Source organism: Cavia porcellus, unplaced genomic scaffold (genome assembly GCF_034190915.1).
Source record: "Cavia porcellus strain 051 isolate PalLab524CR breed Dunkin Hartley unplaced genomic scaffold, mCavPor4.1 scaffold_19, whole genome shotgun sequence".
In the NCBI taxonomy this organism is placed as follows: domain Eukaryota; kingdom Metazoa; phylum Chordata; class Mammalia; order Rodentia; family Caviidae; genus Cavia; species Cavia porcellus.
The window spans coordinates 67073561-67089441 of NW_026947502.1; the positions used below are offsets into that span (position 1 = coordinate 67073561).

The 15881-nt window shown below is 46.5% G+C and overlaps 1 protein-coding gene and 1 pseudogene across 1 annotated transcript in view; one reads left to right on the forward strand and one right to left on the reverse strand.

The window, feature by feature from the left end:
• The window catches only part of Cacna1c (calcium voltage-gated channel subunit alpha1 C), a gene marked incomplete at its 5' end in the record, with an annotated part of 685364 nt that overhangs the window by 435787 nt on the left and 233696 nt on the right, over window positions 1–15881 (forward strand).
• LOC106026193 (thymocyte nuclear protein 1-like) lies at window positions 11319–15879 on the reverse strand (annotated as a pseudogene).

Here is a 15881-nt window from a genome sequence, read left to right on the forward strand (position 1 = left end):
CCTTTTTAGGGCATGTCCCAAATTTTTACTGCCCTCTGCTTTCTATCATTCTAATTGAAGTGATCAGCAAGAACAGGCCCTTTTTTTAACAAGGAAAGGGAGACACCCACAAAAGGCCAAAATTATGGCTGTTTACAGCTCACAGGAAACACTTTTAAAATTTGATTTGTCTTCAATAGAATCATCAGCCAGTTTCCAAGAAATGCTCAGGCCAAAAAGCTGTCCCTGTTGTGGAAGGAAGTGACTTAACCCTTGGAGGTGGCCTGTGGTCTTTGGAGAGGCCAGAAGCAGTTGCCAGGAAGCCAGGAAAGCTCCTTCAGAGCACAGTCTGCCTCTGTGCATCCTCTTGCGTCACTGGCTTCTGATACCCACTGCCAGGTGGCCTTTAGTGCCTGGGGTAGGAGCAGAGCTTCCCAGCCGTCCTGCTGGCCAGCCCAGTGGACATGCTCCAGCCGCTTTGAAGAAAGTGACTCAAATGTTCAGGGTTTCAGTTTCTATTGCTCCAGGAGTCTGACTCTCCATGCTCACCCGTGGTCTGATACACCTTAGGGCCTGTGTGGCAGAGGCCAACATCCAGAGCAGGCAGGTGTGAGCCCTCTCTAGGTGTCACTGCTGTCTCGTTCATCTTGGAGAGCTCATTTTTCCCCTGCACGTTGCAGTCTTCACTGAGAAATCAGTACTTCTCACTCTTTCCCATGATTTAGATATTTTTCCCTTTTTTGTTCATTTATATAGCAATGATAACTCATATAGCATTTTGAAAATTACAACAAATATCACTTGAATTTATTATGTAGAATTTGTCACATCCCTAGGACGATAATACCCAGACATTATCATCCTTGTTTTGTGGATGAGGAACCTGAGACTCAGAACAGTAAGGCAATATGGCCCGGAACCATGGTAATAGCTATAGACAGAGTCCTCGGGATTCCATGGCCAATCCTCTGCCAGTGTTCTAGGAGTGCTAGACTCTGGCCTCCACCAGGCATAAGCTAATTGAAAAAGTAAGATACACTTCAATCACCCCTAGCATGAGAAGACTGTTACCCCAAATGTGACTCTCCCAACACTGTTCCATTAGGAAGAGGAGTTGGCAAAGTTCAGCTATGGAGCCATCACACATTCTGGAACTGCACAGATGCAAGCTTCTTTCATTTTTTTATTGGCGTATGTAAATAAGCAGTGTTGCCATGTCCTTTCTATATTTTCATTCTGTGGCTTTGGGAAGTCATTCCCCGTTTTTGTGCCCTACTGTTCTCGTCCATAAAATTAAGGCTGTGGGACAGAGGTGCTTCCAGTTCTGTGCAGTTCTGCTGCCATGCCCAGATTCCCTCTGAACCTCAGAGATCAGGAGACTTCTTTAGTCTTCTGAGTGTAACACCAAGAAGTAACTGTAACATCAAGAGAGCAAATAAAATAGGCCCAGAGACCGGAGGTAAGGGATGTGTTCCTTTAGAGATGGTAATCCGAGGCCCTCAAGGCAGCGAGAATCTCTATCCCTGGCCACTGCACAAAGAAAGCCTGGCTGCTAGGAACAAGCTGTTGTCTGGGTCAATCTGATGTGCATGCTAATGCCTCTGTGCCTTGTGGGAAGTGTGTCCGGTCTGCCCCTGGTGGCCTGTCATCTCCTTGTCTGTTGTTTCTAAGGAAGCTGGACAGACGGTGCCCTTGTGCCTGTTGTACAGAAGACAAGGCTGGAAGCACCCAGAAGACAAGAGGTGTCCAGCCGGGCGTCTTTGGCATACACAGAACCAAAGATGGTCTCATCTGAGAGTAGACCCTCTGTGGAGCAAGTTTAGGCCTGGGAAAGCTCAGGGAGCTGGAGGAGGAAAGGAGGATCTGATAAAACAATAGAATCACTGTTCTGTCCTGGATCCAGGCCTACCTTAAAGAAGACTCCAGCTGCCCCAGTTGTCTCCCCAGCTACCATCCATCCATTCAGTCAGCCAGCCAGCCAGCCATTCACTTTGCTATCAGCCACAAGTGTAAGAGCCCCTCATCGCATCAAGGACCACTGGTCATCTGTGAAACCCTAGAGGAGATGTGGTTTAATTCTATGAGGCTTCATCCCTGCACCCACATGCCCAGCTGGTTCACCTCTCTCACATCCCACACCTGCGCCAGAGATCGCCCTCCCACTGGAGCTCTGATGAAAGGTTTCTTTTTTAATGTTTACGTAAGATGAGTGAGTGGATTTAAAGAAAAGTTTAAGTAAACAATTCTACACATACATGGACCTGGAAAAATTATAATAACCTTGAGAGATGCTGTATAGGCCTACCTTCTTGCCAGCATCCCCTTTGCATCCTTTCCTGTCACTGAACTTTTATTTGCTCCTGGATGTCAAGAACTGCTTCATCTGTGCAGATCGTATCCTGAGCCCTCTCCTTTACACGGCCTGTGACCACCTTTGTGTCCATTTTCTTTGAGGCTGTCTGAACTGAACATCTCAGAGCCCATGGAATCCTAGAGCTGCTGCTGGTGGGGAAGGGAGCATTTGTTTAGTATCCACTGCTTAGCATGCTAGCATACATTCCCTCATAGACTTCTAAGAATCCCTACAATTAGCATCTCCACTTTGTAACTATAGAAATGGATGCATGTGAAATTAAATAGACTCAAGTGTAGTGGCTATAGAAGATCTAACACTGAAAACCCACGCCAGTCACCTTTGCCATGGAAGTCCCACTAGACTGGTTCATCTTCTATATGAATATAGGAAGAGAAGTAGAGATTATCAGCCATACTCCCCATTTTGTGGATAAAGAAAACATAGCCCTGCGATCTGGTGAGGTGTATCTGAGCCAGCCTGCTGGCCAGTGGCCACTGTATTGCTGGGTGGAGTCCATCCACTTTTCCAGCATTGTGAATGCAATCCTAAGGTTCTGTGGTCCCTGTTGGCCCACCCCCAACAATAGTGTTTCCTCAGTCTGCCATCATCTTTCTTTCACCCTCTGGTCCAAACTGTTGTGGCCTCCTTCCCGGACCACTGCAGTGGTCTCTCCCTTCAATCACATGCATATGAAGACTGACTTACATATTTGCCATCCTGAAACACAGCTGGGCACCTGTCACTCTTTGATCACGAACTGTCATCAGTTTAAGAGGCTGTGGCCCTTGAATCCCAGGCATAACATCCTCAGTGTAAAGTATGGACTCTTTAGCCTGTCACTCGAGACCTGCTTTAATTTAAACCTTGCCTGCCTATCCAGATTTACCTCCCACAATGCAAACTCTGAGAGAGATGCTTGATCCCTTGCTTCTAGGAAGCCTTATTTCCTATGTGGAGATCCCCTCACCTGGCCTCGGCTCAGCCCAGAGCCTCTCTCCCAACATTCTCAGCCCTGGCCCCTGGCAGTAGCTCTTTTTTTAAATCCTTCAACCCTTTGGCATCCGCAATACTCACTGGCAAACAGCACATGTGACCCTGTATGAGGCATGGCTGTCCTATTGCTTGCTTGGACCATCAGGCCTTGGAGGGCAGGGCAGCATCCTGTATGCTTTGGGGCTTTTTAATCGACACATAATATTTGTATGTCTTTATGGTACAATAAATTCAGTACAACAATTCAGTGCATGTATGAATGTACTTATCAAATCAATGCAGTGACCAAATCAGGTCAGGGTAAGGAGCATTTCTACCTCCTCAAATGTATATCATTTCTGTGTGTCGGGAGCCCTTAGACTCTTCTTCCTTTCTTGAAATGTATTGTGTAGATTGTTGTAGACGATAGTAGGTATTGTAGATGACATGGTGCTGTAGAACAACAGAACTGGTTCCTCAGCTGTTTGGTACCTGTTATCTGATCCTCTCCTTTCCCCTTCCTAGTCTTGAGTGACTTCGTCTTTTCTCCTATGAGACTGACTTTCTTAGCCTCCACACATGAGTAAGAGTAAGAGCAAAGTTCCTTGCTCAGAACTGCCTTCATCCTTTAAAGGTAAGAAAACCCCACACTAAAGAGACCTCAGTTCTGCATCATCTCCAGGTGTCTGATGCTGAGATGTTGAGGGGAGCTCCTTCCCCCAACACCCAGCCTCTGCAAGTTACTGTCTCTTGCAGCTGTGGCTCTTACATCCCCAGACTGTAATGAAAGGCTAAGCACCGAATTACATGGGCTACCCTCTGCTGAAATTCAAGCTGACTTCCCCAGATCCGGGCTGAGAGCATAATCTGAAATAAGCATCTCATGCCTGGGCTGCAGGCTGACAGGAAGATAGAGGAGGATGTGTCTTTTATGTTTCCGAGCTTATACCTTTCCCAGCTGGGTGAGACTGAGCTTAGTTTTTACTGTATTCAAAAGGCCGATAAGGGTGGAAGCCTTGAGTAGCCGTGGGATAAAAGGCAGAAGGAGTAGTGGTGTAGGGAGATAGCAAACAGCACCCATTGATAAGAGTGCCTTCTGATGCAAGTGCTAGAAAACTTGCCTCAGACCAGTTTCAACAATAAAGACACTGGTGTCTCACATCAAGGAAGGCCCAATTCAGGAAGGCATCAATGTTACTTAATTCATTGGTTCAACAGATTACTCAGACCCCCAATCTTTTCACCCTCCTCTTTGCCACCCACAGAATGCTGCTCGTGCCCTCAACTTGTTGTCTTCATGGTGTCTGGTGACACCAGTCCAGACTTCAAGTACAGGTGATATAAGTGTGTCCAGCTAAAGAAAGGATTAGAATGCTGTCCTACCTGTATACCGCTCTCTTTCCATCTTTTAAAATCCAGGTGAAAATTTCCCTTTGTGTCACACCAGCAGGGTTGGGTCTCATGGGTTCAGTGGATTCTGCGGCCAGAGGATTCTGGTGAGGAAAAGATGTCCTCTTTTGGATTAGACTAGACGTTGGTTTATAGCCAGCTGTGCTCCGTACATATGAATGGCCAGATTGTGCCGCTGTGGAAAGTCCCCGTAGCAGCCACATACTCAGATCCATAGAAATGCAGAGTCTCAGGTCAGATGGGATCTGAATGTCAAAGGGTTGCTCATCTTTCTGGAATTTCACACAAGAGCTAGATATTCAGTGTACCCTAACCAACCCCAGTGTGCATCCTAACTGAAATAGAGCTACCTGAAAGGTGAGCTGGTGAAGTCCAGTTTTCTCTCTAATCACAAAAATGAGGAAGAAATTAAATACAAGTCTAAACTCCACTGCTTACTAGTTGCATGACTTGTGGGAAATTTCATCACTTTTTTGATCAGTTTGCTCAAGTGTGTAAGGGAGATAATATTTTGTATTTATTATGGATATTAACTGTCAGTATTAGCACTAAAGTGTCCAGGCTTAGACTCTAGTTAATGGCAGCAGTGATACAGATGGTGTTATGTTACTCACTTTCCCATCATTGGGACAAAATAAACAATATTCACAACTTAAAGAGGAGTTTAGTTGACTCACTGCTTCAGAAGGTTCAATCTATGGTCACTTAGCTTTAAGGCAGGAACTTTATGAGGGATGGGCATGGTGGGACAAAGCTGTCAACCTATGGCAACCAGGAAGCAAAGAGAGAAGAGGAGGGATGGGGCGGGAGGGGAGGGGAGGAAGGGTAGGACGATAGCCAGAGCCCTGCCTCAGCGACCTACCTCTTCCAATGAGGTCCAACCCCCTAAGAGCACATTCAGCCATGAACTCACCACTGATGAATATGGTGTCCTCATGATCCAATAGTCTTCCCAAACCTCCACCTCTGAACATATGAGACTTTGGGGGCATTTTAGGTCTAAAGCATAACAGTGGTGGTGGCAGTAGCTGTGGTGCTAGTAGTGATAATTATAGTGTTGATGATGTGGTGGTGGTAGTGGTAAGGAGGAGAAAAAACGAATGGATGAAAGAGAAGCAAAAGGAAGAGAAAAATACTTGCCCTTCCTTCTTCACAGGTGGTCATGAGGCTCAGCGTGAAAGTGATTGAGAGAAGGACCTTGTAAACTGTAAAGTTCTGCCCAGTGAGTTGTCATTGTGGTGAGAGCACATGCTGGCAAACCTCCCAAATCCATGGAAAGTTTGCTTCCTTCGCTTTCACTCACCATAGCTGAAATAGATCACATCAGCAGATGCTGAACGGGCCAGCTCCCAGAAACATGGGGAAACTGTATGGAGCCATGGGCCTGGAGGCTCTAAAGCCAGATTTTACCTATTCCTGTGGGTGCTAGGCCAAAGGAGGGAGGCGAACGTGAATGTCTGGAACACATGGAACCAGTAAATAGGATTCAGGAGTGTTTGCTGTTGTTTTGTTTTGCTTCAGTGGCTTTGACAGTATAAAGCCAATGTGGGCCCTCAAGTCTCTGGGATTTGTCAAAGTTAAGAGGATCAAAAGCGGACACTGTGGGTGCTGGAAGTTAGATAGTTCATGTGGCCAAGGAAAGTGCAGACAGAGAGGCAACCGGGGGCAGCAGAGTCAGGACCTCTGGAAAGGGCAAGAGAGCCACCAGGCAGAGATGCTGTGCCCACCCTACACAGCTGTGCTGCACGTGGCAGGGCAGGGGTGAGGCCCTCAGCAGTGACAGTGCTGCCACCCGAGTGACAATGCCATGTGGTTTCTAGTTTTTAAAATTACTCAAGGATAAGTGTAGTTATCCCCACTTCACTGAGGAAGAAACCAAAGTTTAGAAAGAAGACAGAGCTTCTCACAGGAAAGTTCAGTCCCAGGTGGTGTGTGACTTCAGAGCCCTTTTTCTCTAACGTTTTTCCTTTCACTAAAAATACCTCTTAACCAAAAGTTACAAATACACCTGCTTCTGCCCTGCAAGTGCTTGGTCAAATGTTTTTGAGTAATAAAACTACTGTCCTGGGTCCAGCCAGGATGCTACCTTTGTATCTGAACAATGAATGGGGGACCGGAACGGCATGAGGTGACAGATGGTCCTATTTCCTGGAGCCAGGTGTTGATCCAGCTGCTGAAAATAATGCAAGCAGAGATTAGAGAGTTTAAAGCCACTTCTATACCCGCTTCCCCCAACTGGGAAATTACCTAGGCCACAGGTCACTAAGCAGATGCCCATGGTCCCCAGGAGTAATTCAGCCCATGACTGGTAATATCTGTCACCCTCTTCACTCCATTACCCACAAAAGAAACACATTATCTATCTTTTTGTCTTGGAGAGGAAAGGGCTGCAGCCATTATCTGATGGCCAGAGATAGCTGATGATAAGCGGGCAGCCTCACCAACAGCAAGGGGCCTGGGATGGGAAAGATCAAGTGGAGAAGGGAGGCGACTGTCCTCTCTGACATTCGGGCTGCTTTTCCCCTCCAAAAGGGTCATACAGACAGCAATATGGCACATGTTGACATTCAAATCTAAATAGAAGAAAACAGCCATGCTTGCTGTTCTAGGGGTTTTCAGTTAGAGAACACAGACTTGGATTGGCCCCGTGGTGTACAGTAGCCTGTCATCTTCAGGACCTGCCTGGGGAAGGTCAGCAAGGCCGAGTGTCTGGGCCATGGCAAAGGCCCAAGGGAATGAGCAGAGCAGTACCCGACGTCTGTGCTGCCCACGCAGCTGAGCACCTGCGCCTGGGAGCAGGGGCAGCTGAGGCCAAGCTGGCCTCTAGAGAAAAAGACTTAAGTGCAGGAAATTAGTAAATGAAAAAGTCACTTCAGCTCAGCATCATGGGCAAGCACAAAACTATAGACCTGTGTGCGTGTGTGTGTGTGTGTGTGTGTGTGTGTGTGTGTGTATGTGTGTGTGTGTGTGTGTGTGTGTGTTAACTGCACTACTGTAAAACCAATGAAATTACATTCTTTTTCAACCATCTAATTGCAATTGCTACTTGTGCTCAATAAATAGGTGAAGCTTTTTTTTCAAGGCTGTTTTGATCTTGGACCATTAAATGGTTTTTCCTGGACCTTTGACCTAGTAGAGTCTGACCAAACCATCTAAACCATCAGGCCCCCTCTAAATGACGTTTCTGTGTGAGGTCTTTGGGGAGGGCCGAGAGCCCACCCTGACACTGCCTGCCTCCCTGCTCAGCCCACTTCTTCCTGGTTCAAATTCCGATATCTGCCCAGGACCCTGCTACCAAAGACAATGCCATCAGCTTGCTAAGCATTACACCCCTTATACACCTCCTGTAGACTCAAACTTGACCCCAGGTGTTTTAGGTAGAGACCCAAAAAGCAGTGAAAAACCTTCAAAATCCTGAAGAATACCCCTTTTTCTTTTTAATTGTGGTAAAATGTGTAACATTTTACTATTCTAACATGTTAAGTGTGCAGTTCCATAACATTAATTGCATTTGCCGTGTTATGCATCCATCATCACTATCTCCAAAGTTTTCTGTAGTGCCAAACCAAAACTCTATGCCTGTTAATTCCTCCCTCTCCCCAACCCGTCGTGCTGACTGCCGGTCATCTACTTCATTCTTGTGCATTTGTCAGGTCTAGGTATTTCATACAAGTGGAGTGATACAGTATTTGTTCTTTTGTTACTGGCTTTCACTTAATGGGGTTCTTCCATAACACGTTATGTATGAGCGTTCAGCCCTTGTTAGGGCTCCGAGCCAGCCTGTTGTGCACGCGCTCCGCATTTCATCTACCCATTGCTTTCGTAGAGGAAAGAACAGCTTCTTATTCTCCTTGGCACTAGTAGAGGCCCAAGTGGGGGTAAAGATGTTAGTGTAGGCTTCCAGCTGCCCCCACTGCCCACCACGACTTAGAGATGGTCTTTTGTTTCCCAGGGACTGCTGCTGTGCATGATGACCCAGGGGTTTGTCTGTCCATGAAGAGGGGCAGCTGCCCTATAGTAGAGCAAACAACATACCTGCTGTAAAGGAACCCAAGCACTCATCCCCCGGCTAAGGGTGGGCCTTGAGCATGTCATCTCTCCGTACCATAGGGAGAGGGGATGTGTACGCGCCTGATCCAGCTTTAAAGACTCTCCGGGTCTGTCAGTGTCTGAGAGGCTGATTGGGAAGGTGACCTGGGCCAAGCAGACTCTCGGGAGGTATCTGTGACGTATGGGATGAAAGCCTGAGAGAAGAACCAGTGAGCGAGGAGCAGAGATGTTACAGATTCTTGGCTAGAGAGCAGACAAGCGACTGGATTTTGATGTCGGGTTATGAAACAATCTGGAATGCAATGTGCTGCCTGAGGTGTTATTATTGTGGTCATTGTCTTTGTACCTTGTACTGGGATGAAATTATATAACTGAGCTTATCGTCAATTCTGTTTGCTGTAGAATTCTCAGCAGCTTCGATAAATACACTTATGTATATTTAAGGAAGTACACATAGGCTCCCTGGGCAGGAATTCTCAGAGCTGAGATCTGTTACACAGCAGATCTGAGCCATGTAGTGTCCACACAAGAGGGTGAGCATCTCAGAGCTCTCCTGTTTGTGAGCCATGCTGTGGAAATGGGCACACACAAATAGACATTTTATGCCCTCTGTGATTGTCCTTGTCCTAGGAGATCTATGCTGGCGCAGCTTCTGTTCACAAAGAGTTTGTGTTCCTCCTAAAGCACAAATATTAATAATCTCACCAATGATGGATATTTTTATTACAATAGTTACTGGTCTTTATGGCAATCCTTGAAAATGATGAAGAGCCCTCTGCTGGATCCGTTCTGTGTCCTGGAATCTAGCTGTGTTTCAGCCAGGTCTACATGCCAACCAAGGCTCAGCAGCCTCACTTGCTATGGGATTCTGGAGGAACTTTGACAGTCCCGTTTTGGAAGTGTATTCCAAGCTATAAGAAAGAGCCACAAAAGCAGTGATCTAAACATGGAGTTGACAGAGTCTTCCACACTGGTCAGTGAGAGGGAGCCATTTCTTTTGTGCTGTGCATTCTCTGTCCACATTGCATCATTTGGCTGTCTGGATTCTACCTTGACCAGAACCCCCAGGGGACTAGAATGACACTGCCCTGGTTCAAGAGACGGTGGGATGTCAGATCTCTATACTCAGCTTCCTCCATCTACTAGGGCTTTCTCAGCACCACATGTTTTTCAAGTCCATTTACAGATGAGGAATTAGAGCCAGAAAAGTGCCTTGCCCAAAGATGCAACCAGTTGGTACCAGAATCAAAATTAATGATTATTACTATCAAAAGATTGTCAAGTATCTGTCCTCTAGGAGTTCACGATGAAGTAGGAAAGGTAGCACCTGTATACATGAGAAGGTTCATAGGAAACTAAGACAGTTGAGGTCCTTAGAACACATCATAATTCCCCGAATTGTGGCTCTCTCTCCATTTAACTCTGATAAATATTTCAAATATGAATGCAACCAAGGGCCCCCAGTTGCCATTATTGGAGCTAAGAAGTTAACAGGTAGCTGGGAGGAAAGGTAGAAGAAGATGGCTATAGAGAGCAGGCAGCAAGGGGGGAAATAGTATAGGGTTGGAAGAGAGTGTTAGAAAGGAAGAAGACAGGAGACAGCTGCCAGGCAGTCACTCTGCCTGCTCCCAGGGAGCTGGGGACCCTCCACGGTCAGAGGAGCAGAGTCTTCCAGATGCCCCGAGCAATCCACTCTGGCCCACTTGCAGTGTAGAGTCTGTGGGGTTTGCTTTCTCCTTTGACTTTTTACATCTCCTTTGCTCTTTCCAACCTTAGCACAGAGTGGTGGGAACAAGAATTTTGGTCTCTTCCAGGTTGGCTTCCAAAGCTTCCCCATTCCCAAGATCACAGAAGAGGCCAGTTCACCTGCTTGACTGTTGGGTGCCTTCCCCATGAGCTCTCTAACTGCTTAGACTTCAGGAGGGCACCAAGCACTTGTTTGAAATACTTAGCAAAGTTGTGTGGAGAGAGCTCAACTCTCTGAGTTTCCTATCAGCCTTTCTCTGTGTACATGAGCTACCTTTCCAGCTGCATTATAGGTTCCTAGATTCAGACACTCAAGTCAAGGAGGGCTGTAAAGGACTGTGGGTCACAGGGCTAGAGACATGGACATCAGTGATCCCAGTCTTTGAACTTGCTGTTCACCACTCTGTATACATTCAACCCTGGATGTCCAATGGCAGTACAATTCATACTGGGAAGGGACTGACCATGCTGTTTCAATTGTTCAGTTTCTGTTTGTTTGTTTGTTTGTTTTGTTTTGTTTACTTTTTATATAATTCTGTAAGGGCTCTCATGCACCTAAGGTCAGAGTAAGTGACTCTGCCTTTGCATCATGCAGTCAACCTACTCCAGCAGTCACATACTGCTGTTACAGTCCAGGCCTCTTCTCTAAAATTTTTTTTTAATTATTAAATCTTTTATTGAAGAAAGTACACCAAACCACCTATGTACACATCCCAGGTGACATTACAAACAATCTCTCTTTTGTCTTATAAAAGCTGGCCTTCTTTGGACTAATGGCCTATGCATTTCAATAATAGTAGCTCAGTTAACTTGATTCCTTTTCTTTGAGGCTCAAAATAAAACTGAATTCTTCTTGGGTAAGGAGCTGAATCGAGAGTCTGGCAAGTGAAGAGGGCCACGTTTCTTTAATGGACCACCAGTAGCTTTGTGAGCTCAGTGATAGATCTGAAGCTCAGCCAGGGAGGTGAAATGCTTCATTATCTGAGCAACTGTACATCCACCATGAGCCACTGGGGGTTGTTCTTTTCATTGTGTGGGTCACAATGGGGACTGTTTTTCTCAAATTGTGTGTGGTCTGTGTCAGCCTCCTTTGCAGTCTTCGTAAGTGCTGTGATGCCTGGCTCCTTGCAGTTACTATGATAGAAGAAGGCTTCATGCTCCAGCTCCATGGCTCCAAAGAAGTTACAAGGCTGGTTGTTTCAAACACCGCCCAGCAGGCTATTTGCTTGGGCTGTGTACATCTGTACCTTTCTGTAGTCAACTCTCTGGCTTCAACTTCATCAGCCAGTAGTTGCTTAGAGTCTTCTCACAGTTTTTTGAGTCTGAAATCTGCACCAGTGGTCTTCATTTGAGCTGAGGTCTCATCTAAATTCTAAGTTTTGTTAAGTTTTTCTGGTCGCCCCTTCTTAGTCATTGTGCTCCTCTGCATGCCCTCAGGGATCCTCTTCTCTGAATTCTTGTCCAGGGGCCTTCTTACAGGTTCCTGGGCCACTTTGCTTCTATGCTGAACCCTTGAGCAACTTAGTGTGAGCAGTCTAAACCCAGCCAGGTCCTTGGGAACAAGGGGGACCAGTGAAAGAGGTATCTCTGGCACTCAGCAGGCAGGACAAGTTAAAGAGAATTTTGGACCGAAGGCTATGAGGTCTTGCTTCTGTTGTAGCTTAGCATAATTGACACCATCTTAAGCCCTGCATTTAATTAGTGCCCTGTATTCAGGAAAATGGAAAATTACTCCGGGTATAAGTCCCATAAGAGAATCAGAATGAACTGTACCTACAGGAGAAAAATTAACCTACTCAACAAAAGAAGCAGGATACAGGTGTCAGTCAACTGAAAATTAATGAAAGATTCGAGCTAAATTATTTCTAACAGGCTGTCTTTTGTGATTCTCTCTTTTAAAAATTCTGGAACTTTCCAGTTTGAGGCCACTTGTTTGGACCCCGAACAGGGTGGTGGGGGAGGGGTCTGTATACAGGTGGTCCTGAGCTCAGTTAATTAAATTCCAGATTTATCAATGTGGCTGCTTGGATTCCTGTATTGTTGTTCACAAACCCACCTCATCTGGGGCTCGTCTGGTCAATTCTCACCTCTACCACTCTTTCTCCAGCCAACATTCCTCTAATGAGGTCCTTCCTAATCACCTTAGAAGGGAACCCGAGGTCCAGGTGTGGCCACAGAGCCTCTGACTGTCTTGCTCCTGACTACCCCCTGGCCTGTTCCCTCTATCCCTTCATTCTAGAAAAAGCAAACATGTGGCTTTCTGTCTCATCAGTTTTCCCTCCACCTGCATACCTGACCCATGCCCAAATTTCCACATCCCCTAACCCCCTCACCTGGATGGCTCCTCCCCCTTTTTGATTCAATCAGAGGTCCTTACCCTGGAAAGCCCTTCTCTGCCCAACCGTGCTTGTCTCCAAAATTCCACTCACCCGTTGTACTAGAAACATCTGACCCCTTGCACCCCTCTTCTCACCACCACGTACCATGGAGCTCAGTTTCTGAGCCCTTTTCTTGAAAGCTTCAGCAGCCAGCGGCATACAGGCAGGTCTGTGTGTGATCGAATGTGTGATTAAGTGGCCTGTGCTTGCTCACTCAAGGGGTCCTACTGCATCTGTGTGTTCTGTGCAAGGGTCTGGAACACACATCAGTGGGGTAAGGAATACTCTTTCCTGGAAAAATGTATATAAGCCAAGCTCAATAAGAGGTCCCAAGTTCCCTAATCCTCCATCCCACAAAGTGGTGTGGCAGGTCCGGGATACTGCTGAGCCTGAAAGTCTGCATTCCCGAGGGGGACTCCTTGGTCCCCAAGGCCCTCACTTTTTATAGGGCAAATTAAGCAAAGGAAAGTGATCTTTGTGTATGAGAGAATAAGCATACTGCTTGGTGCCAGGCCATCTGGATTGGGATGCCAGCTGTTTATAAGAGGCTGTCTGGGTATGCCAGCTTCCTTGCATACAAGATCCTCAGCCTTTGAACCCTCACTATTCTCCCTGTGATGGAGGAGGATACTCAGAGGTTAGCATCTGTCGCCTCCAGAAAGTTCACTGTCTTCAGCCCAGAGGGAGCTCCAGGGTTGGTTCTGACACTATAACTGTTTCTACTACGGTAGTCATGAATGATTGGATGGATGGATGGAGCATGTATTGGCAAGTGAACAAAAGTGTAAGAGCAAGCTCATATGTGAATACATGAAGGCACCTGACACCCAATGGTACCCAACTTGTGTTTGGTTTCTGGAAGTACATACAGGGATACCCCAGTTACTTAGCACTAAACATGAAATTTCTGAACTTTCAGGGTGGTGAGGTGAGTGGACTGGGCTGAATGGCTGTTTAACAGCTGGCCCCGCCCCTGTCAACTTCCGTGAGCATCCTCAAGTTGTACTGGGCCCTTTGTACCATGGCTTCCCTTTTATTACTGCCCTCATGCACACTCTAACCCTACATCACCTAATTTGAAAAAACTGATGCCCCACACAGTGTGGACTATTCCCGAGTCACAGTTCAAAAACGGCCACAGCATCAATTTTATGTTGCTAAAATGGGTGGGAAATAAAGGATGTGTCTGTCTCTGAGATGCTGATTAGGCCTTCATGTGAACCAGTGGTCCTTAAGCCCCCAGGTGCCATCACTCACCTGGAAGCGTCATACTGATTACTGATGCTGATATTCACCTGAATACTAATGCAGCAGAAGATCTGCTGCAGTGGGCCTTGGCAGAGCCCATCATTCAACAGTTTTTGCCTCAGTCTTCTCAAACTATTTCAGCCAGAGCTGGCCACAGTGAGGCTCACCAAAGGTCTCGGAACGGGTGACAGTGCCTGGGGATACAGAGTGCCTCTCCTGCAGAGCCACCTGTTGGGCTCCTAGTACCCCAGACTGGGGCACTCTCCCAGCAAGCTGGGCAGGAGGACATGGGACTTCTTGGGCCTCCCCTGTGTGAGTGAGGGTGGGCTAGAGTATCTGAAGTGAGCTTCTTCTACCCAGCAGAGGACAGAAAGGGGTTGAGAGTTCTGCACTGAGTGCCTTCTAGGCATGCGGAGGTTCCTGCAGAGCTTCGGAGGACCTGCACCCAAATGCAGTGTGATTGGGCTCTTCTGTGTCTGTCTGGGAGAGACAACGGGAAGCTCCTGCAGAGGTGATCAGTGGGGCATGGATGCGAGCGGGCAGCCTTCCCTGGTGAGGCCATTAAGATGCTGCACTGAGGGTGAGAGAGGGAAGCAATTAGTGGAGAGGGAAGCAGTGCATCAGCACAGGGATTCGGCTCGTTCTAATTGAGCAAAGAGTCTGTCCTGGCCTCCCATCCTTAAATACAAAGCCTTTCTCTTAATTAGCAGGGGGAGAAAAGAACTGGCTTTTCCATCACCACCTGCCCACTGCCAGCCCCACTCTAAGACTGCTGGTTTTCTCTGCTGAACTGGCCTGTATCTTTGGACAGAGTTTTATTTTCTTAAGAAACATTTCAATTGTCTGAATCTGTGTGTGTAAGCAGGTTATCTCTATTTTGGCTGCTATGAAGAGATCTTCAATGTCTTGATTTCTTTGTGGCTGTGTCTTTGAGAGAACCTAGCTAGTGCCTTTCCCAGAACTATGTCTGTTACCCTGGGGGTTAATTATTGTTGAATTGTGGCACAGTTTTCCTGGGGTTCTGCCTCACCCCCTTTCTCAGCATCTTCTCTATCCTTATACTGATTCCCTGTAGATCAAGACACTATAAGTTCTCTTCTAAGAAGGTACAATAAAATGCTAACTAGATAAATGAGGCATTTCTTTTAAAAATGTGAATGATTACACCTCTCTTATATTTGCATTTTAACGGGATTGAGAGAGAGGTATATATGGATATATAGGTGTATAGATATATTCTTTAATTCTTAGTGTATTGAGCTCTAACATGGAAAAAGTTGTGGATTTGATAACTTGGCTTGGGAGTCCCACTCAGTGTTCCCCTAGGTCCTACTACAGAGGAGTAGCATTCTCTTCCATCCATAGACATGTGTCACTTCATGATGAACCCTCTGGGATATAAGTCCCTAAGCATTTCACCATTGTGAGGACATCATAGAGTTGAGTTCACACATAATACCAAGCATTTCAGTGGCACTTGGTAGCAGAATCTTTGGGGACCACTGTGGTGTGTGCAGCTGTACAGTGGTGCCTCAGTTCATAAATGTCTTTGTTTGCAAATAATTTGGTTCACAAACAGAAGCACTTAGACGAGTTTCATTTTTGTTTGCAAACCCTGCTTTGGGCGATGAACATGGCTGCAGCCATTTTTCCCAAAGGAGCACAGCCATGGCCATCATTCCCAGAACCGTAGAAGGAATTAAGTTCGTGAACCAAGATACCACTGTAGTTGGCCGACATGT